The 26,412-nt window shown below is 37.4% G+C and overlaps 1 protein-coding gene across 3 annotated transcripts in view; it reads left to right on the top strand.

Annotated features, from left to right (window-relative positions):
- LOC131530779 (uncharacterized) overlaps window positions 1–26,412 on the top strand; it is a 150,929-nt gene that overhangs the window by 15,899 nt on the left and 108,618 nt on the right. For 2 of the 3 annotated variants that reach the window (XM_058761242.1, XM_058761233.1), the window contains one exon: window positions 15,027–15,124. The exons of the other annotated variant lie outside the window; for it this stretch is intronic. The gene's annotated coding sequence lies outside the window, so the exon portion shown is untranslated. The remainder of the gene's footprint in view (window positions 1–15,026; window positions 15,125–26,412) is intronic. 3 annotated transcript variants of the gene reach the window in all.

Here is a 26,412-nt window from a genome sequence, read left to right on the forward strand (position 1 = left end):
TTATTCAGCCATTATCAGCCTTTATACTGGCAATAAAACGTTTACCAAGCCACATCGCTTCAATCCCAGTATACATTTACCCAACTATTATCAAAAGTATTTCTAAATGAATACAACAAAACATTTCTTGCGACCTTACGTGAAGTATTATAACAAAATGCATTATGAAGAATTGGACCTGTTCTGCAGCTGCATTAGAGCTAATATTAGTATCATGCTACATAAGACAATTTATGAGATTAATAGTACACTTTTACTCAGAACTCAGTTCAAACCACCATCGAGTGTTTGTAGTAACTTCCTGAAAAACCACGGCTCTGTAATTTTTCCTGCGACTGTATTTTCAAAATCGCCCACTTGTGCCGCTACCCTAGCAACACTGGTTTGCTGTACCCTCATCACACAATGATAGATAACCTTCCGTGCTGCGATGACGGGAAGAAGTTGGGCTCAAACCTTATCAAGCGATTAATTTGCGTTAAAAAAATATTACAATTTTTTGATTAATCGCATGCGTTAACGCATTAACGTTGACACCCCTAGTTAAAATTAGTATTCACATATTATAATTTTGGCACAAACGTAACGCGAGTATCGTTGGCTCTTGATTGTGATGTTTCTCATTTGTAAGTCCCTTTTTGGTTAAAAAGCATCTGCTGAATGACTAAATGTAATATGTAAATGTAATCACAATTGTGAGCAAACTGTATTTTGAACATTATAGCTGTAGCCTGATTTGGTTAGAACTGCCTGTGGAGTTGAGTTAGTTTAGATCGCTCTGAGCCGCAGTCACATATTTGTCATGAAATAGAGAAATAGACCTTTCCTCCTGTCCAGTCAGACGTGAAATCACTAGACTCCTCTCTCCAACCTCCGCCCGCCAATAACCAATATCCTAGTCAAAGCTGAGTGCCAAAACTTGTTCCTTTCACATGACAGAAAGTTTTATGAGCAACACCTGCACACGTACGCGCATTTTACATTGCATATGTGTACATCTGTGTGCATGTGGAGGAGACATTCGTGTGGCAGATGTGGGTTGGTAGGTGTGTGGTTCTGACAGATCTGGGTAAAAAGTCTTGCGATGCTTTCATGTCCCGTCATCTGCCGTTTTTCACACTTTGGCTGCTGCACCTACAGCTGCACTGTTAAAAACACGAGTGACACCAGGCCATAGCTGTCATCACCAGGAAAATAGAATGAATCAGAGCATGGAGAAAGAGAGGACGAGAGATGGAAGTGAGGGAAGGAGAAAGAGCAGCTGAGATTTTATGACACATTGTTGGGTGAGTTTTGGTTAAGAGCCAGACGGGTGTGACAATTTAAGTGTGCGTGAGACAGCTGTTTGTGAACAGACTACTTGATGTTTACTACTTTGAGTATATTGTGTCTATTCTGTATATTAGGGCTGTAAATCAATTAAACAGTTTGTTAATTACATAATATACAAATTAATCAAATTAATTACACAATGTAAAAATGATTGCGATTTTATGGTAAAAGACTTTAATAAATGCGACATTTAATGGAATTTTACAGTAAAATTCAATCATCTTATAATTTACAGTGAAAAGCCGTAAATTGACATTTCCAGAATTTCCAGTGAGACACTTCACATTTGATGTTTGTCATTGAAATAACTTTCATTTTGTGTTTTAAAATTGGTTTTGTATATTAGGGTTTTGTGTTAATCTGAAGTTAATGTTTATTGCATTATTTTAGTGTCATATATGTTACCTGTGTTTTTTGGTGGTTGTCTTGTTATTGTATTATAAATGTTCAAAACAGATTTTAGTGCTTGGTATATTTTAGGTTGGTGGTTGGTATATTAACATTATATCAGTTAACGAAATATACAGTTTTTAAATGTAAATTCTGGTTCAATCCATATGTTGCTACCATATTTTTATGCTCAGGTCTGGCAACCACAGCTGCCTAGTTGTACTGTAGATTTCACAGATTTTTTTATTTATTTATTTTTTACAGCACATATACAATATCAATTTTTGATGAGAAAAGTGATTTTTGGAAAACAAAAAATACATAGAAGCTTAAATTACTGCAATGGGATTATGTACAGTAATGGTATATTGATTTTATAATATTTTATTATTTATTATATTCAGTATTTTTTTACATTATTAAAACAATGACCATTTTAAAACTGTTCTTAGAATTATATTTTTAATGCTTTATGAATTAAAAAAAACTATTAATTGAAAACATTAAACAACTTTATTTATAATGTGTTTTAACAAATTACAGTTTTTTAAGGTTTAATAAAAATATATTTTCATGAAATATATTCACAGCGCTAATAATATAAGTATGCATATTTTTTCCCATTTTTAAACTGTATATGGTTTGGTTTCAAGTTCATATGACAGTTCATATGTGTAAAGCCTAGGATTGTTTAGAGGTTAGAAAGGAATGTCTGATATCCACCCTCGAGTCCATTCATAGCCATTATTGAGCAACGGGGGATTGATCAAGACTAACAGCTCTTACGGTGTCTCTTTTTCCCGGTGCTACCTTTTCCCTTTCACTCTTTTCCTTTTAGTTACCGGTTTCTTCTTTTTTTGTCTCGTTCTTGGATTGTCACCAGCGCTGCATCTCCTTTCATAACTGGTCTCTGGACACTCATTCACATTCATCTTATTATCCGCATCATTTCTGAATAGTCTAAAAGCCTAACTTTCCTTTTTCTGCGTAATATTCCTTTCAGTAGTTCAATACCGGTACTCAAAGTAATTACCCAGGACCATCTCCATCTATCTTTCACTCTTTTTCATCAGGCTTCAGCATGGCGCTTTATCGTAACCTTTGATCTGCCGCTTAAACTGTGTCTGTCGTTTCATCACAGCGCTATCGAGTGGTTTATTTTCGTTTGCGTATCGGTTCTCACGAAAATCACTCCAGGCCTGTGCTGCCAACACGCCTCAAGGCCAAAGAAAAGAGAAATAAAAGCTAATTTCTGCCTGATTCATCATGTGAAGATTGCCCTGCATTTATTGATAATTGCCTTTTTCCGTTTAAAAGGATGGCGTTAAAATGTCAATCGAGTAAACTCTGAGAAACGCAGCTGTCGCTGCAATTAACTTCTCGCTTTCCTTAATGAAAGGATTAATCCACTGGCAAATCTCTCGGGTCTTTACACACATCTATTCATTTCTCTGTCAGTGGCATAAAGCCGACCCGTGTGGTGAAAAATAGGACTATCTGTAGCTCGTGCCAAAAGCGGCATTCAGCTTCGCGGTTTGATGTCGCTTCAACTTTGCCCTCTCAGCTTTATGCCCATTGACTTTTAACCATAGCCACTCTGTCACCGCTTCCTGTCGATGCGCCTCTGCTTATCTTCCTCCTCAAAAAGCTGCTGCTTTCCCACACTTCAGCTCCGAGCTTCCTTCTTCGTCACAGCGGGACGTCTTCCTGCCCTTGTCTCTAACCTTCAACAAACATACAGTCAGGCAAACACAAGTTTGCGTATGAATGCGTTTTGTCGCGAGTAGTCTAAAGTTCACATGTTCCGAGTTGCACGCCACACTTGATCAATTGCTAATGTCACTCAATGGAGAGTGAAAGGGGCCTTGGACAATCGATCACCTCATTGATTGGGTTTTCTTTTCATCACACCGTGAACACACACACGCTGGTTAAACCTGATAAATCAGACACTTGGCAAATGTCGATCAGTCATAGTTTTTTAGTTAACCCATTGATCAAAGCTCAAGACTTTATGGCTCTCATTTCAGCAAAGCTGTTCTGCTTGTATCGGACAGCGTCTGTTGGGGTTCAATACTTTGCGGCCGGAGTGATTCGTTATAGACAGCGGTGTAACTCCAGAGATGTCTGTTGTATTTGAGGGCCGGGGTTGAGGTAAGCTTTTTGGTGCCTGACAGTTAATCATTTTCAGACTGGTGTTCAGAATTGTGCCTGACAGAAATTTGCAGGTTTTTGGACCAAGTGGGGATCAAACCAAATTTTTTGTTCATTGAAATTGTTTGTGCCCATCCTCTTACCTGGAGGAGAATATAAATCAGCTGTTATGTTGAGGTGATTGGCATTAATCCATTCTTAATGTGGCCACGCTACCACAATACACTGAAAAATATTTGGTGTACAAACAATTTTCAACCAATAAATGACCAGTACTATTTGTACTGTGTTGTCTAAATAAAAAGTAAAACTCGTTAAACCAATCATTTTAAATCCTACAGGTGAATCACAGCACTGTATGATATACAGTATGAAATAGTATTGTAACACACATCTAATGCACACTTATGAAACAATTTAATAACACCAATTTAATAACACCAAATTTTAAACATTAAAATCAATTCATACAGTATATTGTAGTGTTGAAGTTCATCTGTAGGATTTAAAATGATAGGTCTCACTTTTTAGAGTTTTACTTTTCATTTATTTAGACCAAAATAATACAAACAGTACCAGTTTTAATAATTTCATCATTTATTGGATGAAAATAATTATTGGCTTATTGTATCAGCTAGAATTTTAATATCAGTGTTTCCTTAAAATTTGTTGTAAAAATATGGTATGAAATGGTTTTAGGTAGACTCACTAGCAATGCCATATTTCAGCAACAATGTGAAAAACAATAAAAAATGACATCTGTCATATTAAGTATGTAGAGTTTTTTTCTTTTCTTCAAATTTTAAACAAAGTTTTACAATATAATTGTGTTTAATGGGATAAAATTACTGTTTTACAAAAAAACCCTCAGTGACATTTTCATGATGTTCAGGTACCCCATAAGCAATTTGTTCATCCAAATTGACCAAGAAAATGACCAAAAAGTGCTTTGTATGGCATTGAAACAAAAGTTTTCCAAAACATTGTTAGAGATTTGGAGATCAGAATTTGGCACGTTGTCTAGTATGGAAATGCATTTTCATGCCGTTTCATTTTTCAGTTGTATTTTCATCATTATTGGATCAGAATGAACTTGAGCTTTGACACAAGTTATGATAATTCATGGATTCTGGTCGTGACCGTCTCTGCTCCATTCAGACCCGATTGCCCCTCACTGCCACAGCTGATATCAGTAGATTTGCATTTCTCTGAAGCATTGCACAAGCCCTGAAGTCACAAACTAAACTACACTTAATGTTGAGTAGTGTTGCTTATAACCATCACTAAAACCCAGAAGCGTGGTGGCTTGCTATGCGGCATCACAATGTTTTGATCTAGCACAGGTGGTGACAAATCTTGACACCTAATGCATGCGAGTGCTTCTCCGATCATCTTTTATGCACCACTTTTCTCTAAAACAGAGTGTAACTGCCTTATCTTCTCCCAGAGTGAGCTCTTTAGTTCAGCGGCCAACTCATTCAGTGGGCATCTCGCCACTTTCCCTTAGACACGGATACAGGGTAGCTGTCTGTCCAGAAAGAATGGAACACTATTTCGGGAGCTTTTAGGTCACCATCTCTGGCAAAGTTGTGTGGGTTTAGGGCGCCTTCTATTTGGAGCACATCCCTGACTGCAGGAGTTCTGGGTTGATACAGTTTAGCTCTTGGCCTGAACATGCTGATCTAAGCCTGATTTCTAGTATCTCCCCTAAGGAATAGGGTAGTTGTTCATTTGAGGGAACTTTCAAAGCATCGATCAGTTTACTTTCTGGGACCTGAGGATGTGCACCTGGAGGGAACTTGGAGCCAGTGGAGGATTTTCACGCTTCAGCTGTCACCTCTGGCACTTCTGACTCGAGAGTCGAGACAGAGAGAGTGAGAAAAAAATGTTTGTACATGCTGACCAAATGGTAAACTCCAACTGGTTAAAGGAGAGTACTGGGTTCAACAAAGTTGAGTAAAGTGTACACTACTACAAGACTTGCTGTCCTTTGATGTTTTAAGCAGAGATGTTCATGCTTTTCTACTCAGTAGATTATTAATTGATTGCCTCAACTTATTACTGGCCAAAAAATTCAAACAAAACAAAATGTTATTATTATTATAATTATTATAAGCATATTTCTTAAATCACTTTTGTCATTATTGATTGTCAACAATAAAATAACACCAATATAACAATCATTATTAAAATAGTTATCATTGCAATTGAAATTATCTTCATAATATATAATATAATATATAATATATTCATAATATATTCTTTGTAAACAAAATGTAATAGTATTATTAATAATAATTATAGTTTTTGTTATTAAAATAACTTATTATTGTTATCATGTTTCTAAAATTACTTTTTGTCATATCTGATTTGTCAACAGTAAAATAACACCAGTAATAATCATTATTAAAATAGCACATAATTATCTTTATGATTAAATTAATCTTCATAATATCACTTTTGTCATAATTGATTGTCAACAAAATATAATAATATTGTTATTAATAATAATTATGAATAATTATTATTGTTTTTATTATTAAAATAACGTTATTATTATGATTATTATAAGCATGTTTCTAAATTACTTGTCATAGTTGATTTTTGAAAATAAAATAACACCAATAATATCAATCGTTATTAAAATAGCACATAACAATTATCATTACGATTAAAATCATCTTCATAATATCACTTTTTGTCATAACTGATTGTTAACAAAAGTAAGTAATACATTAAACATTATATTATCATGATAACAATAATAATGATTATTATTATTAAAATAATGCATTATTATTATTAGAATAATATTAGTTTGTCAAAATTTACATGGTTAACAATATATAATAAGAATTATTATAAATATTATTAAAGTAACACATTTATTATTATTGTTGTTAAAAATAATAATAAAATATTGATACTGCATGTTGTTTAAAGGCTGTAGTGCACAGTGGTCAGTATGTGAGTTTGTTTCAAGATGAATTTCAGGAACATAACAGTTTTTGCATTTAAAAAAAAAAAAAAATACAAGTTGAACCTATTTTCTATGGTAATTGGCATTTATGCCAGACATGCTGAAAGCTTATCTTGTATTGAATTTCATTTGCATTGTATTTATACAGTACCTGGAGCATCCAACTTGTATGACTATGCAAAGTGAGGGCTTTAATTTATGGTTGCGTAACCTCCCCTGTCCTCTACACTTGTCCATGCCCCTCTCCTTCATTCAAACAGTGTTCTTCTTTCTTCAGCCTCCTTCAAACTCTTTATCTGTCTGCCCTTGCTAAAGTCATACATCCCTTCACCCGATTTAATTTCAAATCAAGTTCAGCTTTATTGGCATGATGGGAAATGAACACAGTTAGCTAAGGGGAATGAAAGAGCACGCTTTTACACACACTCGTAACTCTTTCATTCTATCCATCTCTCTTTCTTTTTGGTCTGTCCGTGTCCCTTCCAGACACACACACACATACACATACACACACACACACACATACTGTAGAAAATGCCTCTCATGCCTGAATGATTTGCCGCCTTCGTTCTCTCTGCTCCATTCCTTCTATGTGGAAAAAAAGGGCTCTGCGCGGCTGCAGTAGATATAAACTAATGACCGCCTGATTAATTCATTAGCCTGACACTCTCCTTACTCTTTCATGTGGGCAAACCCATTTACCCATCACTACCTCAATCCCAAAGAAGGGCATTCTGCGAAAAATAGCATTCTTTCTATGAAATTTCTTAAAGAGCGCAGTTTTGTTTCATTTGTTGAAGTTTTTCCTTTGAAACCTATGGAAAAGCTTTTTTAAAAACCATAAATAATCATCAACAATCTCTGATTTAGAAATTTTCTGCCTAGATTTTTGTAAAACTCCAAAAACATACCTATACACATATGGAATTATACATTCTCTGCTGTTTCTAGCTGAAATGACCAGTAAAACGCAATGACGTTTATTTGTTCACTCAAATTATGATTGACTTATTGTCTTATATGACTAATTACACACAGTTGTTATGACCTAAAAAATACTTTTATTATACATTAATGTTTTTCTGAAGTAGTTAACTTGATGCAGTTCCACTGAGGAGCACTTGGGTACGAAACACAATAAAAGCACCGAAACATGTTAAAAAGGCACGTTTGCTTCAGTAAATTTGTTTTAGTCTCACATTTTCTTTTGTTAACACTTTCGGTTTGGTTAAGGGCAGTGTTTAGTAGTTGTATGTTATTTTCACAATAGAGCATTAACCTTTTAGCACCACTCACCTCAATAAAAACATTTCCAAGTATTAAGTTTGGATAAAACTGAATGTGCTTTTAGTGCCACTCATTGAACATTTTACTATGAGAGAGTTGCGAAACTCGCAAGAAGCGAGAACACGGTATCATTTTGAAGAAATGCAATAAGCCCCAAGAAGCCATGGTTTACAGTGAATTTAGCTGTTATAAATTCACTGTTATGGTTATTTCATATACGTAGCAAAGTTTCACAAAATAAAACAACCATAGATATGTATAGATGACCTATTCGACTGCTCCAGATACATTGATGCGTCCACCATTTTGGAACGGTCAACTTGACGTCATTCACCATAATAATCAATGAATATTCTAAGATATATATGCGTATAACTTGTAGACGCACACAGTCAACTTGCACTCTCCGACCATTCCAAAAACGGCGCATGGCTTATGTATTGCGGCCCATAGAAACAGTCGCTAATGAGGAATCTACGTATATATATCTATGGTTGCAACAAAGTAGTTGCCAAGCAACGACAGAAACAAAAAGTTGTATGTTTGTAGAGTAATTTACAACGGCTTCAAACGTGGCTCAACCAATCAGAATCAAGGACCGGAACTATCCGTTTTATAATAATCTTTTTTCAGGCATGAATTATTTGCTACATGCTAGCTGGCTCCAGGTCATACGAGAGGGAGGGACTTATTTTGAGAGTAAAAAAAATGGACAAAAAATGTGTAGTGCAGGACGAGTCATCAATATTTTTGGTCCAGTTTTCAAATTAATTTATCTAGTTTTATCAACGTTTTTCTTTTTCCAATGCTTTAGCAGTACACTAGCATTAGCACTAAAGCTAACAGACATAAGCTACAAAAAAATCATTTTGTTTGTATGAGGCTTTCAACTATTCACACAGAGGTATTCTTAATAGTAAACCTTTAGAAAAAAGTACAGTCTTCAATCTTTTTTCCCCTCACCTCTTCTCTGTCAAGTTATGAATCTCGGTACGAATCTAATATCAAGGCTCATTATGATTTCATGTGTTATTTATTTTCCAGCTGGGAAAGTTCACTGAAGAGAGCTGGTTTCTCTGATACATAGTTCTAAAAAAAACATCCCTCGCTAATTTAATGAGCCTCATTTCACCTTCCCGCTGTGAGACAGAGCACCGTGATCTGATTGGCCATTTGGCTACCTGCTGACTCATGATTGGTTGGAGGCATTAGCATGCGCGAGAGTCACTTGGCTGTGTCGCCAGGGTCAGAAGTTGAAGGGTGAGGGAGTATACCAAATGTCACTCAAGCTTCCTAACGGAGGGACGACTCTTAGTGCGGGATGATATGACAGAAACGCACCGCCTGCCCTGAAGGAGGAAAAAAGAGGAGCTGAAGCGTGCAGAGATTAGGACGGCCTGGAAGACACAGAGCGAGAAAGCGAGACCAAGGAAGAGTGGTTTAAAGAAAACACTAGGCTCAGCAAAGCAAAGCAAAGACTTGCAGAAGCGATAGAACGAAAAAAAAAAAACGAAAGGATCCCTAGAGCTGGTCTTATAGTCTGGAAGAGAGAGATAGAGCACGGCAGATGGGGTGAGAGTGATAGAGGGACAGATGGATAATTAGATAGATAGATGAACGCTGAGAGATGGTGATGCCGAGATCGAGATGAAAGTTAGTCCAGCGGGGGCTCTGGTAGGGGGGATTGTTAAAGTGGGCTATAATGCTCGCTGTCAGTGAAAGGGGGCCTGCATTTTTTAGCAGCCCGGGACGGTTCAGTTCCTGCCACACGTACCGGGCTATTTTTAATAGAATTAAGCTCGTCTCGTTATCAGTGAAGCGGCGAGCAAAGAGTGAGGAGAGATTGAAACAGCGATTTCCAATTTGAGATTGTGTCACACACATCTCCCTGCACTGAGATAACATCAGCGAATCAGCCGCCATCATCATCTCTCTCTCTCTCCGCTCTCAACCGGTAGCTCTTGCTCAATCTTTTGCTCTCTTTAACTTCCATGGCCTTAATTTGTTCCTCTTTCTAATCCCCCTCTTCTCTTCCTGGCTCGTTGCGTTCAAAGTTGTACTTCCATAAGTCTTTATAATTTATCATTTCCTTCGATTTTTCTCCCTCTCTCGCCCCGTCAATTCTCTCGGTTTCGCTTAAGGTGTAATTCAGCCGCCGACTGTCTCTGAAATCAAACCGTTCGTGAATCAATCTGCCTGTATGTTCTTTTCTCGTTTGCTGATCTGTGGCACTTTTCTTCTCTTCCCTTCCTACTCTCGCTCGTTCCCTTTGTTCGTTTCCGTCGCCCTCACTTTCACTCGCTTCCCCTATTTATTTCCACCTCCTCCACCTCTTCCTCTCTCAGGCTTGGCTTCCCTTTATCTGTGTCTCTTATAATTTCTCTGACTGCGTGCTTGTGAGAGTCAAGGCCCGACTGGTTCCTTTCACCCCGGCACACAGTGGTTTTCTGTGTAGAATAATGGCGTGACCTTCCATTAACAAGCTTTGAAGAAGTTCTGAACATTGAGGCCTTGCCATGAGAGGCCTTTTAATAAGCGACGTCGGCTTCGGTACTATGGTACAGCGGTGTGCTTCTTTGAAATATGATTCTTTTTTTTCCTCTTCTTAGCTTGGTTCTTGCTAGACTAGCATGAAACTATGATGGGAATTGACACAAGCTGCCACGGACATAGTGGGTTATGATTGAAATTGGATCAAAAACAAAGATGCATGCATATGTAATACAACACCTGTTTTCACATTTCAGAATAAGAGTCATCAAAGTCATCAAAAGTATGAAAAAACACAAATCTAAGTGATTTAAATGAGATTGAGATTATCTAAATTTAGTTTTAATTTCTATGAAAACATTTTAAATGTGTCTTTTCACTGTAGTTTTGTTTTTTGGTAGTTTTCACTGTCATTTTTATTTTATTTTATTGCTTTTAGTATGTTAAGGATGCCTAAGTTAATGCACTGACTAGTATAATTAAAAATATATATATATTATTATTATTTATTAAATTAGTTTGTGGCCATTTTCCTTTATTTTAGTTATTTTTTGAGTCATGAAAATGCATTTTAGTTTAGTTTCAGTTTTTCCAAGTTATGTTGGTTTTCGTTTTTTTAACATTAAAAAAATAATAATTCTAGTCTTGTACAGAAATTCTTATACAGGAATAACTTGTACATTTATCTTAAGCCTGTAGGATGATCAAAAGGTCTTTTAAAGTGAGAAACATTCATTCAGGTGTACCCAAACTGGTACTGCACATGCTCCCTTTTCAAACAAATTGTCCCAAACAGACGATAGCAGTCACTCTTTCCTCATTGAATGTGACATACTGTGTGAAGCGACAAAATAACAGCCAATCAGTAAATATTTGATGTACAGCTATGTGGAGCGGGACTTCAAGTCAATAGATTTCACTCGCCTTGGATGGAGCTAGTCAGCAAAAATAAAAACCAAGTGATGGACAGAATGTCTCGCCGAACGTCACATGTTGCAGTCATTGCTGGTTAGGACAAAACTGAGATTGACATGGATGAGAACGGATTTATCGCTTGTCGCTTTATCAGGTCACGCTTCGTTAAAAATTGCTGTAAAGGCCTGTTTCTGCATGTACTGAGCCTCTCATCCCAAATATTATTACATGAAGGTTGGGTGGCCTATTGGTTAAAGATGTGGGATTATAACTGTTGCCAGTCTGATCTCAAGGAATGAGCCATGAACTCTCACCATTATGCCCTTGAGCAAGACCATACAGCTTGCTCCAGACAGGGTTAGTATTACGTATTTAATTATATTTGTATTACCGATTATTTGAGTTTTTGTTAATTTTCACACTATCATTTTAATTGTATAATATAATATAATATAATATAATATAATATAATATAATATAATATAATATAATATAATATAATATAATATAATATAATATAATATAATATAATAAACATTTATTTTTAGACAGTTGGCAACATTTCTCATTTTCATTTAGTTGTTTTGATTTAACTATAACTAAATTAAAAATGTATGAAATCTATATTAACATATTTGAAAAAAACTAATAAAAATGACAAAAACTCATCAACAACATTATTAAAACCTTAACTAAAATGAAAATGAAAAAGAAACTATAAAAATAAAACGAATTCTAAATATTAATAAAAATAACACTAGAATTGTCTGATTTCAGCGTTTTATTTTTATTTTTTAATGGCTAAATTTTTTTTTTTTTTTTTTAATGATATTACATTTCACAGCACAAAAAATGTTATTCGTGGACATTTTTATTTTAATTTAATTTCTTTTTTTTTTATTTAGCTTAATTTTATTTATTTATTTATTCCAGTTAATAAAAACTTTGAAAACATTTTCAGTACCTAGGCCTCTATCTTCAGGGTTTATTCTGCATTGTGTACTTGGTGAAAATGATGCTGCTAGATACAGTTGTAGTCGTTCCCTGCCGAGTCTCTGCATGTTAGTTTTGTGTTATTCCTCCGCCTGAGGTGATCGCTGATCTATCCACACCAGCTGGATGGTGCTCCAGCAGAACCTCCACAGAATAGATCGGCGCCCACACCCTCCAGCGGCCACGGCCTGGCCCTCATGCTCATCCAGCCAGCCAGTCATCCAGCCAGCCGGCCCAGGGGGAAGCTAAGGAAGGGTGAATAATCTGCTGCTACTAAAGCCCACCTAAGGGCTCTTTGGAAAAGAAGGAGAGGGGAGGCTAATCGGGCCTGGAGGTGTGGAGGAGCACGGCCAAATCTCCTTCACTGTGTATCCACACGTGTATCGTGTCGCCACACACACTCTCTTAATTATGAACACTAACTGTTCGCTAATAAGACATGTGCGTGCATGCTTAGACACCATCAAAATCGCCATGATTGGAAGAAGGAAACTGCATAAACACACACGCAAACATGCAAGCACGAACACGTAGTGGCACTCAGAGATGCGCTCACACGTGTGCAGTCTGTCAATATCTCACCATGTTCCTGTGAGAATCATGAATATTCCAGCATCACGAGAGGTGCGAGAAACATTTAGAAGTCTCGTGGAAAGGTATGATTATTATTATTATTTTTTTGAGTCACAGGCAGCATATGATGTTCTTTTTGGTCTGCGTGTACTCGTGTAACTGTGGAGACGTCGTGAAGGGGTCCTCAGGGAGGTGATGTTTGTTTCATAGAATAAGAATGATGACCACTAGGTTACATAGTGGATCTCCTATTCCCATGTTGACCTTATTTTGTAATGTGGAAGTAAGCTATTTTCTGTGAATGTGTAAGACGTCTGATTCATTAGCCAGTATAACTAGAGGAGTAAGAAAGTTCAGTTAACAGTAAAACTTTTTTGCATTACGAACCATTGCGTTTATGATAATGAATTACCATTTTGCAATATCAAGCAGCATAATAGTTTTTGCATAGGGAAAATAACCAATGACACAAGAAGCCTTGCATTCAGATTACAAATAGCGGCGTCCGCTCTTACTTCAAAAATAAGGTGGAAAGTTCTGTGAAAATCTTAAAGTTACATGATAGGTTCTTCGGATTAGTGTATAAGTTTGTGAGTTTTTAAAGCACCAGGTTCTAGAGAATTGAGCTTAAAATAGCTTAATCTATAGCATCAGGGCTGTAAAACTTTGGTTCTTACCGTAACCTTTATTTTTTAGAGTGTTGTGCAGAGCTCAGCTCCTCTCTGGCCACTTAAAGCCTGCAGGATAACTCATCAGCTTCCGCTCACATCTATTTCCCCTACTTCAATGAACACGCAGTCCTTTACATCCTACTTCACTCGCTTTCTTTCTGCTACATCTCCTTCTTTACTCCACTCCTTTGTCTCTCTCCATTCCCCTCTCTTCTTATCCATCCTTCCTTCCCTCCCTCCCTCGCTCCCTCCATCCATCTCTGTTGTGCAGAGCTGTTTAATCAGACTCAGGAATATCTAAAGCCTTTTCCAATTAAGACGCCCCCTTCATTTAGAAATCTTGGCGGCACCAACTTCCTTGACTTACAAAAAGGTTTAATCCACCCGGCCTCCAAGGACCATAGGGGAAAGGGGAAAAGTTAAATGAAAAATGTTGCTTTTTTAGCTTCCTCCTTTTTTCCACTTTGAAAACCCAAGTGCCTGTGTGTATTTTTAACGCCGGTTTCATTTCAATGCAGACAGCGAACTCTCTCCCGCACAAACCTACTCCATTACAGCAGAGGTTTCGGGGGTTGTGTGCGCGGGCTCAGGTTTATATTATACGTGCACAGCTGATGATGAAGAGTGAGTAGGTGTGCATGTGGGGCAGAGAAATTGTTTTGTGTTTGCAGGGAGTGCTCGGTAGTATCACGCAATTGGTTCTCTCTTTGGCACCAAGGAAAAAGGTTCGTGTGGGTGGAGATGAATGTTTTAACTGTTTGAAAATCAGCGAGGCCCAAAACAACACTGGACGCCATTGACTTTCATTGTATGGAATTTTCTTCTGAATTTATTCTTTTGTGTTCCACAGAATAAAAAAAATCAGACTGCTTTGGAGCTCTGTGACTTCTTTAGTCCATTCTTTTCCTGTCTGTGTGCTTCAAATTTAGTAGTCTAATGTATTAAGTAATCAAATAACATAGCACACAGAAACCTTCTAATTTTCGCCCATGACCTTGGTCTGGTCGAGAGCTCTGCTCTCAAATTACACACTTTCTCTCCCTTTCCTTTTTATAATTTAAGAGTTCTCGCAGTTTCATGAATTAAAATTCCTACTCAATCTACTTAACCACAAACTTCCTCACAGACAGGCATTTGAGTGTAAATTACCCTCTTTTTTTCCCTTGTGGCTGAGGCAAAAAAAAAAAGACCCTGACAGCTACTTTGTGCATCTCTACCAAAAAATGTTTCTTTTGCCACAGATTTAGGCGCTCAGAAATTCCTTGGTATGCAAGACGTACGCTTTGGATGCCATTGGCCGCGAGGCTGTTGCGAGGCAGAGGGGACGTGTTAAACAAAGGTAATTGAATGTAAAATTTGCAAATTGTTGCTAACTTCAGGCATTAACGCCTTATTTTTGGAGTCTGAGTTCCTGTGCTCCCTAAGGTAAAGAAGAACACCTTTGGCCAGCCATGTGCTGCCAGTGCAAGGCCGAAGGTTCACACTCACGCTGACTTTGGGCTTTGGCTTCGAACTTATTCGTTAACTCTGAAAGATTTAGAAATGTTATTACCGGGTGTCAGTGAAATCCAGTTTCTTGCTGTGACCACATGGTGTGAAAGCTTTTGCTTTTGTACAGATTAATCTCAGCAGCCCTGCTGGCCATCTGTCTATCAGACATTATAAAGGCTTCACCACAATTACAGAGCTCACCACGATCGTGTAATACTGAGATGTCTGAAAATGTCATATGAGGGCAAATGGAGCGGTGCGGAGAGGAAGCGAGTGGTCCCGTTTGGAGCAAAGAGTGGGTTTTTGGAAAGTTGGTTGACTGTTTTCTTATACTTCAAGATAACTCAGTACCACTCGATCTCAGGCACTAGATATGATGGCTGGTGTGTTGATGGGTTGGTGATAGTTTACATAGCATGAAACCTCCAAATTCTTTTTTTGCAATTTAGTAAATGTGCTTTATTTTGTGCCCAAACATTTGTGATATTGAATAATAATGTTAACTTTTGTTTAAAATGATTTAATAAAGATAACTTTTGTTTGTTTTAATGCATTTATCTTCTAAAACTCAGCTTTAATACTAAGTATTAAAAAAACGGTTCTATCTATATCTGTTTTTTTTTTTTTCAGTGTCATGTTTCGATACTAAAATCCTTTTTGTTGACTTTATATAATTACTAGATATAAACGTATGGGTTGTCCAAATATTACTCACTAATTCTTGATGTAGGCTAATTCTTCCCTCAAAGTCATCACATTCAAGTTAGAATAGAGACTTAAAATTCATAAGTAAATATAATTTCTATGAATTAAATCATTTAAAATTATACTCAAATATTAATTATGAAAAGCGCAAGGGAAGCTACATTTCCCTCTTTCTGCATATATAACTAATCATAATAAAGAGATAACCATTCAAACCAATCAGCTTTCAGTATTAGTATGTCATCAAACATGCTTGTGGCGATGAAATCAAAGTTATCGAAGGAGTTATACAATAAATGAGACTGAACGACAGGGCTATATGTAAATTTGCCTTAATAAAGGAGTGGAGGATGTGGGGCTCTCTCTTCAAGTATAAATGTTTATAATGCTTATAATGCTGTTTAGTACACTCCACGATTTGTTTCGTTGATTCATAGGATGTTGATGTGTGATTGTGATCTGAGAAATTATAATGCATCTATCTATCTATCTATCTATCTATCTATCTGTCTGTCTGTCTATCTATCTGTCTGTCTATCTATCTGTCTATCTGTCTATCTATCTGTCTATCTGTCTGTCTATCTATCTGTCTATCTATCTATCTATCTATCTATCTATCTATCTATCTATCTATCTGTCTGTCTGTCTACCTATCTAGGGTTTATGTTAATTACATTTTAATGGGTTTATTGAGTTGTTGGCTTTAGTGGTATTTCAAATATTGACCTTTTCACTCCAGAAATCTCAAAAATCATGTAATAATGTCTTCATTAGTATTTTTTAATTAGCATTTAATTAGCGTTATGTATATACCTTGATGGTGCTTGATATTAGATTGAAAAGAAAATTAGTGCTGTTGCTCATCCTGAGCTGGAGTGGAGCTAAAGCGTGATTACAGCAGTGAACATAGAGGTCAAATGAGCAAATACAGTACATGTGGATTTGTGTTGACAGGGTGAAAATATGACTAAACCTGAGAGATTAAAAAGGAAGAGAGCTGGGATTGGCAGTGATGCAATAGAGGGGCCTGTTTGGCCTTCATTCGCGAGTGGCCATTTCCCTCTTCTTAAGCTAGTTTCCACCAATTACATCCATGTCACTGTGCGTCCTCGATTCCAAATGTAACCGGAGCCTTCGGGGCACTTCTGTCTGTCACCCCCTTATTCATCTCTGAATCTCTGTCTATGTGCCTGCCTACCCTGCTTCTTCCACTTCTCCTCCATTTCCTCTGCCTCTATTGTCTAAGTCTTGTAAACAAACACACACACACAGGGTCCACAATAACACACAAAAACCAACACTCATATACGCTAGCCCACCCGCGTCTCTCTCTCCAGGACTCCAGGGTCTCCATTCATCTCTTCCCTCTCTCATTTATGATGGTTCTGCTATTTGCCTGTCCGTTCCCCGCCCTCCCCCTCCATCTTTCCTCTAGACTAGGGTGGCACTGCTATGGCTGATTGCTGAGATGGAGATAAGGACTGGCACTATTGATGGCTCCTTGCGTGACAGCAAAGACAGAGGTGCTCTATTATTAGTGAGGACAATAACAACAACAGTGGAAGCTGTAATTGAATGAGAAGCGCCCGTGGCAATGCGACCTGATGACAGGGACCGAGAGATCAAATGCGTGCAAAACCGAATGCGGCTTTGAGGGGACAAGATCTGACCTTTTGGGGCGTTGGTGGGAGGGCTCAGGAAAATAGGACATTTATAATTAGTCTGGCTCGTAAACATTAAAAACGTGGCTGGTGTGTCTGAGTGTGAAGGAGAGATGAAGAGTGGCAGACGAAATTGTTAGAATTGGTCTGTTTTGTGAGTGGGATTTGAGGAAAAGCCGACACCATTCGGGGGGAGGGAAATAGCAGAAAGTGTTAAATCAAAAGACAGATGGGATGGAACGGATGTTTTATGATATCAGCCGGGGCCAGTTTTAAGACAACTATAACTAACTGCACCTCAAGCCGGTTGCACTGAGCTCTAAGCTGTGTCATAGTTTGATTTAATTCTTTATTTTGATTTATTTCTTCATTTTTCTAGATTTATGTGCACAGAACTTCTGAAACCGTCACTAGTTATCAGTGCATGTAAACAACATCTCATTGAGTCTTATTTAATAAAAGTAGTTTGTGTGGTGTAAACACTTTGGTATGCAAAACCTTTTGGTTTGGGAATATTTTAACATGGAATTCATGATTTATTAATATATGTTCACCAGTCAAAAATTTGGAATGATTAATCATTTATCATGTGACGTGACCATGGATCCTTTATTTAAAAAAATCATGTGACACTCAAAACTGGAGTAATGGTTGCTGGAAATTTAGACTTGCCACCACAGGAATAAATTACATTGTAAAATACAGTATATCAAAATAGAAAAGAGGTATTTTAAATTGTTATAATATTTTACAATATTATATTTGCTTTAATCAAATAAATGAATCCTTGGTGAGCTTAAGAGACTTATTAAAAATATTAAAACTTTTGCCTGGTTAGATAGATAGACAGATGATAGAACGATTACTTCTGGCCCTTGAATCTGATTGTCTGAAAGATGCATACATTTAATAAGTGGTTCGGCATAAAATTGCATTCAATCATGTAAGTTTAGAAATTCACTGTGCAAAGTGAACAGAATGGTGTATTGAGAACCTGTTTAACTGATACTTTTTTTTTAATAAACCAAAATATGGGTATAGTAATATATGAAATATAGCTTGCATACTTGGTTTTTGATTAGGGGACATCTATTGTAATAAAAACTGCATCATATTGCCAGAAATCAATATGTGCACTGAGCAGATGAGAGAAAAAGAGGGAGGAAAGCAAGGTGTTGGTGAGACGACAAAGTTGAAAAGTAAAAGCTTTATGGAGGAGTCCGACTATTATGAGGAAGATGGAAATGTTAACAGAGTTTGTGGAAGAGGTCAGGTGATACAGAAAGAGGGACAGACTGTTGAATATTGATGAGAATGTGAAAATGCGTGTTGTTTAAGTGCGGTTAAGAAAAAAAAAGAAGAAGAGGACTAGCCATTACTTTGGACTGGATACTGTTGGATGAAAGAATTATTTAAATGATGGTGAAAAAAAAATCCTAGGCTTTTGGCAGGTTGGCACGTAGCATCTCTGTCGTTAAATTATTCACAACCATGTTACTGTGAGATGGCCTTCTCTCACTCATTTTTATAACACCCATGTTCTCTGCTAAAATGCTTTTTTTATTAAAAGTTCCTCTTGCCTTGAGGAGAGAGAAAAAATGAAGTGCATGCAAAGGAGGAGTGGGAGAAAGGATGAGTGAGTTTATGGCTTATTTGCCACCGCAATGGCGTGTGTGTCTTAAGGCAATGTCTGTTTGTGAGCCATACTTGCAGTGATGAATCTTGGGTATTGTAGTTTTGATGGATGAGTCCCATCATTTCTTTATCAGGGTCACAGTGAAGGGCACGACCATTTGTCTAAGTGCCGAACGCCACTTACAGCCAGCACTTGAAGAATCTGCTTTTTCAACAAAACACTTATCCTTCATCCGTTCATCAGGCACTTCAGAGTCGGATCTTAATTTTTGTAGAAACCTGGGTAAAATATTAGAGAGCCTAAGTGAGCATAGGGATTAAAAGAAAACCTTTTCATGTTATTGCATCCAATCTTCAAAAACTGAGAAATAAAAAATGCAATTAAGTGAATAAAATGAGAGCATTGTATTCTTCGCCTTCCCTATGGTAAACATTCCGGTTTGGATCAATTAGCCACGCGTTAATGAGCAAAGAGGGGTCCGTCTCAATATCTTGCCATTGTTCGTTTGCCTTTTTAAATTAATGGGTTTTGAAGTAAAAATCATAAAAGTTTTAATTGTTTTCTTGTTTTATGTTTAGGAGGAGAAGATCAGAGTGTTAATTATAAAAATGGCTTTAAAGTATGAGGGATTTAGAGTTTTAATTAAAGATGAATTTATTAGGACTAGCTTAACTGTTGGTTCACACGACACGATCGTCCTTTCCTTCCACTGGCTCTCCCCTGACTGTCGTTTCTGTCATGTTATGTTGTGTAGTATATATAGCCGTCGGATTAGAACGCGGGAGCTGAGGAACGGGAAGGGCGGAGGGTTCAGTCACTCAACAGGATTGCAGAGATTGAATTAGTGAGCTTAGAAGCGGTGGAGTTTCACGAGACGTATAGCATCGCCGTTCTCCTTTCTGCCTCCAGCACTCTCTCTGCCTGCACCTCCTGCGGTTTCCCCCTGTCATTTCCTTCATAGGTCTCTTTCTTTCCTCCTCCTCACTTTTCACTTCAAAATCTGTCTTCATTTTCACACTCTTGTGAATTTAGAAACCTGGATGACTTTTTCTTTTGTGTTGTCTTAACACAAAAGAGTTATTTACTGCAGGATGTCAAGCTGCTCTTTACCATGCAAGCAAGATTTTCAAGCCAAAGTGTTCCTGAATAAAGTCCGTTCCTTACACGCTTTACAAGTACAACTACTTTCATGATGATTCATGATGCCTGACAACCCTGAATATATAAATATATATGTAATATATAAGTAAAATTATATATATATATATATATACAGTATATAAATTGAAAAAAATTTTTTTAAAAAGAAATGTAGAAATAAATAAAGGTCTTTTGGGATAGGTATAAAAATGTAGCCGATCACATGCATTTAGAACTTCACTGAGAATTGAGAACTGTATAAATAGCAATAGTATTATGAAAATGTCCATAATGATGATCCACAAAAGATGGAAAATCATGATTTTGGAATGACATGACATTCTCCCTCTAACTTTTAAATTCTGGTGAACTTGCTCTACCGCACTGCTCTTTTAGTCTCTGTGATGTATCTGCTGCTTCCTAGTTTCTGCCACACTGCCTCAGTCTCTTTCTGTCTTCTTGTTTTCTTCCGGAGAAGCTTTTTGTAGCTGTGGTAAATTAGGCTGAAGTGATTAGCTCATTTTGATTACAGTGCTTTGCTTATTTTGTTGGCAGATGCCCTTAGCCATGGAGACGTTTTGTAGGTTACATCTTTACACGTGCCCTGCTTGCACAGCTGGGGATTTCACCAGAGAAATTCAGGTTAATTGCTCAGATCACAGATCTGCATCTCCAGCATGAGCCTAATACTGACTTCTCTACTTACACCAGCCAGATTTTTTTTATTGTATTTTATTTGCAATTAGTTTTTGTTATCTTATTTGCGTGGAGTTTTTTTTTCTTCTTTTTGGCTTGATTATATGTTTATATAATTCTTTCACCTTGTTTTAAACATAATGAGCCGGAAACTGCTGTTTTATCTTCTCTGAGATTAATTGTGTCTTATAGTTATGTTCTTAATGCTAATAGGGGTCATTTTTAATGACCTCTCAGAGTCTAATGCAGTGGATCACATAAAAGCAGACCGGGGCTAGTTGTCACACTTTTTATTCTAGAGAATATTTTTCAGGGTATGTAAGTAATTTTTGTGCACAAACAAAATCTGGACTACAAAATAGCTTTTGAACATATCTAATGTTATCTACTGTATACAGTTCATTCAAAACACATTGACCTTTTGTGACAACATGCCCCAGTAGATAAACATGTTTTATGCTTCATTTGTCACAATGGAACCTTCCATTAAAAAGGCTTTTCAGCTAAATTTAAACACTAAAATTGTTATGAAACCTAAGATAATTAATGGAACAGCAAAAATGGAAAAAACACAAGACACCCCAAAAGCTGTAGCAAAAATAAAACGGTACTGAAATTTTCCAATTGAATTTGGATTTGAACTAGGTATTTGAAACCAACCTGCAAGACCATTGCTATATAAAACATGTTTTTGTGTAATTAGATATTTGTCACAAAACCTTCTAGTTGTCTCTGTGTCAACTCCAGTGCTCATAGAGGACCTACACAGTCTAGCAGGCCCCTCACAGTCCATAATGTAAACCGCTCACAGTTTTAGTTACACTCTCAGTAGCATTTAAAGTGGCAGTTCGGCTCCTTCATCCCATGCACGTCCTTACAGCTCCGCTCTGACAAGTATTTGGAGAGCAGACTCGCACGACTCCCGATGCAATACGGTGCAATATCTTTCTCATATTATTTTATTCCCCCCACATCTTTATTTTACGGTGGGAACAGAAGGCTGTGTGTGTCTGTACAAGCAGCATGGGGGAGCTTGAGAAGAGAAATTGTTCTGAATTGTAGTTCGTAGCTGCTATTTTTCTTCGATTTCTTGGGTGACGGGAAGCGAGTTGTGTTTAATCACCGGACCGCTGAGAATGGAAAGATCGTGTGGGCGCCAAGGTAAATGAGGTGGCCTCACGTTTTTCTATCTCTTTCTTCTGCTTACGCTCTCTGTTTTCTTTGGAATGACAGTAAAAAGGGGGGGATTACGTCTTATCAGCTGCCAGTCTCATCTCATCTCTCTATCTTTTTTTTTACTTCGCTTCATCGCCTGCCACGTGCTTGCTCTACTTATCTGTTTATCCTTAAACCTCTAATCTTCATCTTCTTTCTCCTGCTCATAGCATTAATGTCTTTTCTTGCTCCAATCTTGATTTCTTTTTATTTTGTCCTCTCTCTTACTTTCTCTCTGACTTTCTCCTGCACCGTTCTATGCATCTCATGGCTCCCATCTCTCTGTCTTTGGCTTTCTCTATCTCTTTTTCTGTCTGTTTCCATCTGTGTACTTGCTGCTGAGCACATTGTGCATTCATTCAGCATAGGCATTTGTAAAAGAAATGTCTGCGCACATCAAAGTCTCTGTCTGTCGCCTCTGTACCTTCAATCCAGCCCACAATGGTAAACTCAACAAAAATGTACAGAGAGAAGAAAGTACAGCGATATGATAGCTTTCCTGGGATATAAGCCAGGTATGTTATTTATTGAAGTCCCTTTAGTGGGATTGTGCAGATTAGATCATACAAAAAAAAAAAAAAAAAAAGAAAAAGGATGTGGAGCTTTTGAGTTTTTGTCAGCATTAGAGTTCTTGTCAAAATCGGTTTGTCTTTCTTTTGTAGAAACATTGACGTTTTTCAGATTTCCAATTAAGGAGAGAGCAGCTTCCGCCTAGTTTTGTTTAAAAAGTTTTGTCATGCTTCATTATTTGCAATTCAGTGTAATTCGTGGCAATTCTGGTGTAATTTGTAAAGTTTTGCAAGTATTGTGCAAGATGGTGTTCAGGAAGCAATTTCAAACTTCACTATACCTTGTATATATATACACAGGTGCATCTCAACAAATTAGAATATGGTGACATGCCAATCAGCTAATCAACTCAAAACACCTGCAAAGGTTTCCTGAGCCTTCAAAATGGTCTCTCAGTTTGGTTCACTAGGCTACACAATCATGGGGAAGACTGCTGATCTGACAGTTGTCCAGAAGACGATCATCGACACCCTTCACAAGGAGGGTAAGCCACAAACATTCATTGCCAAAGAAGCTGGCTGTTCTCAGAGTGCTGTATCCAAGCATGTTAACAGAAAGTTGAGTGAAAGGAAAAAGTGTGGAAGAAAAAGATGCACAACCAACCGAGAGAACCGTAGCCTTATGAGGATTGTCAAGCAAAATCGATTCAAGAAGTTGGGTGAACTTCAAAAGGAATGGACTGAGGCTGGAGTCAAGGCATCAAGAGCCACCACACCTAGACGTGTCAAGGAATTTGGCTACAGTTGTCGTATTCCTCTTGTTAAGCCACTCCTGAACCACAGACAACATCAGAAGCATCTTATCTGGGCTAAGGAGAAGAAGAACTGGACTGTTGCTCAGTGGTCCAAAGTCTTCTTTTCAGATGAGAGCAAGTTTTGTATTTAATTTGGAAACCAAGGTCCTAGAGTCTGGAGGAAGGGTGGAGAAGCTCATAGCCCAAGTTGCTTGAAGTCCAGTGTTAAGTTTCCACAGTCTGTGATGATTTGGGGTGCAATGTCATCTGCTGGTGTTGGTCCATTGTGTTTTTTGAAAACCAAAGTCACTGCACCCGTTTACCAAGAAATTTTGGAGCACTTCATGCTTCGTTCTGCTGACCAGCTTTTTAAAGATGCTGATTTCATTTTCCAGCGGGATTTGGCACCTGCCCACGCTGCCAAAAGCACCAAAAGTTGGTTAAATGACCATGGTGTTGGTGTGCTTGACTGGCCAGCAAACTCACCAGACCTGAACCCCATAGAGAATCTATGGGGTATTGTCAAGAGGAAAATGAGAAACAAGAGACCAAAAATGCAGATGAGCTGAAGGCCACTGTCAAAGAAACCTGGGCTGCCATACCACCTCAGCAGTGCCACAAACTGATCACGTCCATGCCACGCCGAATTGAGGCAGTAATTAAAGCAAAAGGAGCCCCTACCAAGTATTGAGTGCATATACAGTAAATTAACATACTTTCTAGAAGGCCAACAATTCACTAAAAATGTTTTTTTTATTGGTCCTGTGAAGTATTCTAATTTGTTGAGATTGTGAATTGGTGGGTTTTTGTTAAATGTGAGCCAAAATTAGGGCTGTGCGATTTGGGGAAAATATCTAATTGCGCTTTTTTTTTGACAGATATTGCGATTGTGATTTGATTTGTGATTTTAATTTTGCAAAGTCAAGCTTCAGCCCAATATTGTCAATAGTGTGCAGCACAGTATGGGTATTGTTCTCTGCTGAAAAAACCCCCAAAACAATACAAACCATCAGAAATTATTATGGTTTCCATTAAAACCATTACATGTTTTGGGCATTATTGCAATAGGAATTACTGTTGTTCTATTGGTTCCCATTTGCCAGATTACATCCCACCAAAAAAATCCATGCCAGTAGACACCATTATACTAAAACCAATACAATTCCCATTATAACCCTTAAGTCCGTTACATTTTCTATTGTGTTTTTGGAGGGGTTCTATTGTTTTTTCAGAAGGGAAGATTATAATAGTATTACTACTTTTACAGAATTTACTTAATCACTGAATTTCACCAGAAAGATTTGTTTATTTTGTGTAAATAAAGAACTGTATTACTTCAGTCAATTATTCAAGTATTACATAGGTTACATAGGCTGATTTATTCAATTTTAAGTATTTGGGATTTTAAGAACAAGTGAAAAATGTGATGAATGTTACATTTCATCCAAGTGAAATTAGCAAAGCACTTAGACTGAATTTACATTTGTTTCAAACGCGGAGCCAGGCGCAAATTGACATGTTGCGCACGTGTGTCAAGCCTCGTCCATACTGCCAGATGCGCTCGTATAGAGACTTGCAGTGTGGAGGCGGGCGCGAGTATAAACGAGGATTAAACAGGCTGCGTGTGTGCGGCAAGTGTAAACGGCTCGTCCATGAGATGCGGGATATGTGCCGCGTGGGGCAGAGAGGAGCGTGTATGAAAAGAATTCAGAGACTCAGGCTATTTGTGCGGTCTTCTGAATTGGGAATAGCGAACATGCATTATAAACTTATTTCAAATTAAAATCTGTTGGGGAGATAAAATGTGTAAGATAATGTTCATGTACTAATAAAAACAAATAAGAAAATGTATATTTTATTCTCCAGTACTAAAAGCAGAACCGATAAGGGAACTCTTTTGCGTTGTGGCACAGCTCTTGCAAATAACCTTTTTTGTTCGGTGTCTGTCATTTCGAAGCCGAAGTAATCTCATATTACATGACATTTTCTTTAGTATTACTTTGCCTGACCATTGATCTGACCTGGTAGATGCCATAATCCCACTCGTGCGCGCTTTCTGTTTTTTTTGGAATTTTGGAAAATATTGTTTAATTGTGTGTATTTAGGATACATACTTTAGCTAGCATTTGGTGCTAACTACGAAATCAGCTATAGAGAAGAAAGAGAAGTGTCACAATTTTATTCCATAAATGTTTATTTGAATACTTTACCACAGAATTTTACTAGTCAAGTCAAGTAACAAGTAATTTATTTCCCTGACAAAAATTAACCATGGTTCTACTACAAATCATGGACATTGTGGCCTAATGGTTAGCGAGTCGGACTTGTAACCTAAAGGTTGCAAGTTCGAGTCTCAGGTCCGGCAGGAATTGTAGGTGGAGGAGTGAATGTACAGCGCTCTCTTCCACCTTCAGTACCACGACTGAGGTGAGACCTCCATAAATGGCTGCCCACTGTTCACGGTGAGTGTGTTCACTGCTGTGTGTGTGCACTTAGGATGGGTTAAATGCAGAGCACAAATTCCGAGTATAGGTAACCATACTTGGCCACATGTCATGTCACTTTCACTTTCAAATTAAACCATGGTTACTTTTGTTAAACCATGGTAACCACAAATTAACCATGGTTTTTCTACACTAACCATAGATTAATCATGGAATTTAATGTAAATCTGTGGTTATACAAATGGTAATCAATACGCTAAAAAAACATGGTTACTACACTCTTACTGCAATAAAATCATAGTTAATTTTAATTTTCAAGGTTTTTATAGCGCTTTA

Source organism: Onychostoma macrolepis, chromosome 02 (assembly GCF_012432095.1).
Source record: "Onychostoma macrolepis isolate SWU-2019 chromosome 02, ASM1243209v1, whole genome shotgun sequence".
NCBI lineage: Eukaryota > Metazoa > Chordata > Actinopteri > Cypriniformes > Cyprinidae > Onychostoma > Onychostoma macrolepis.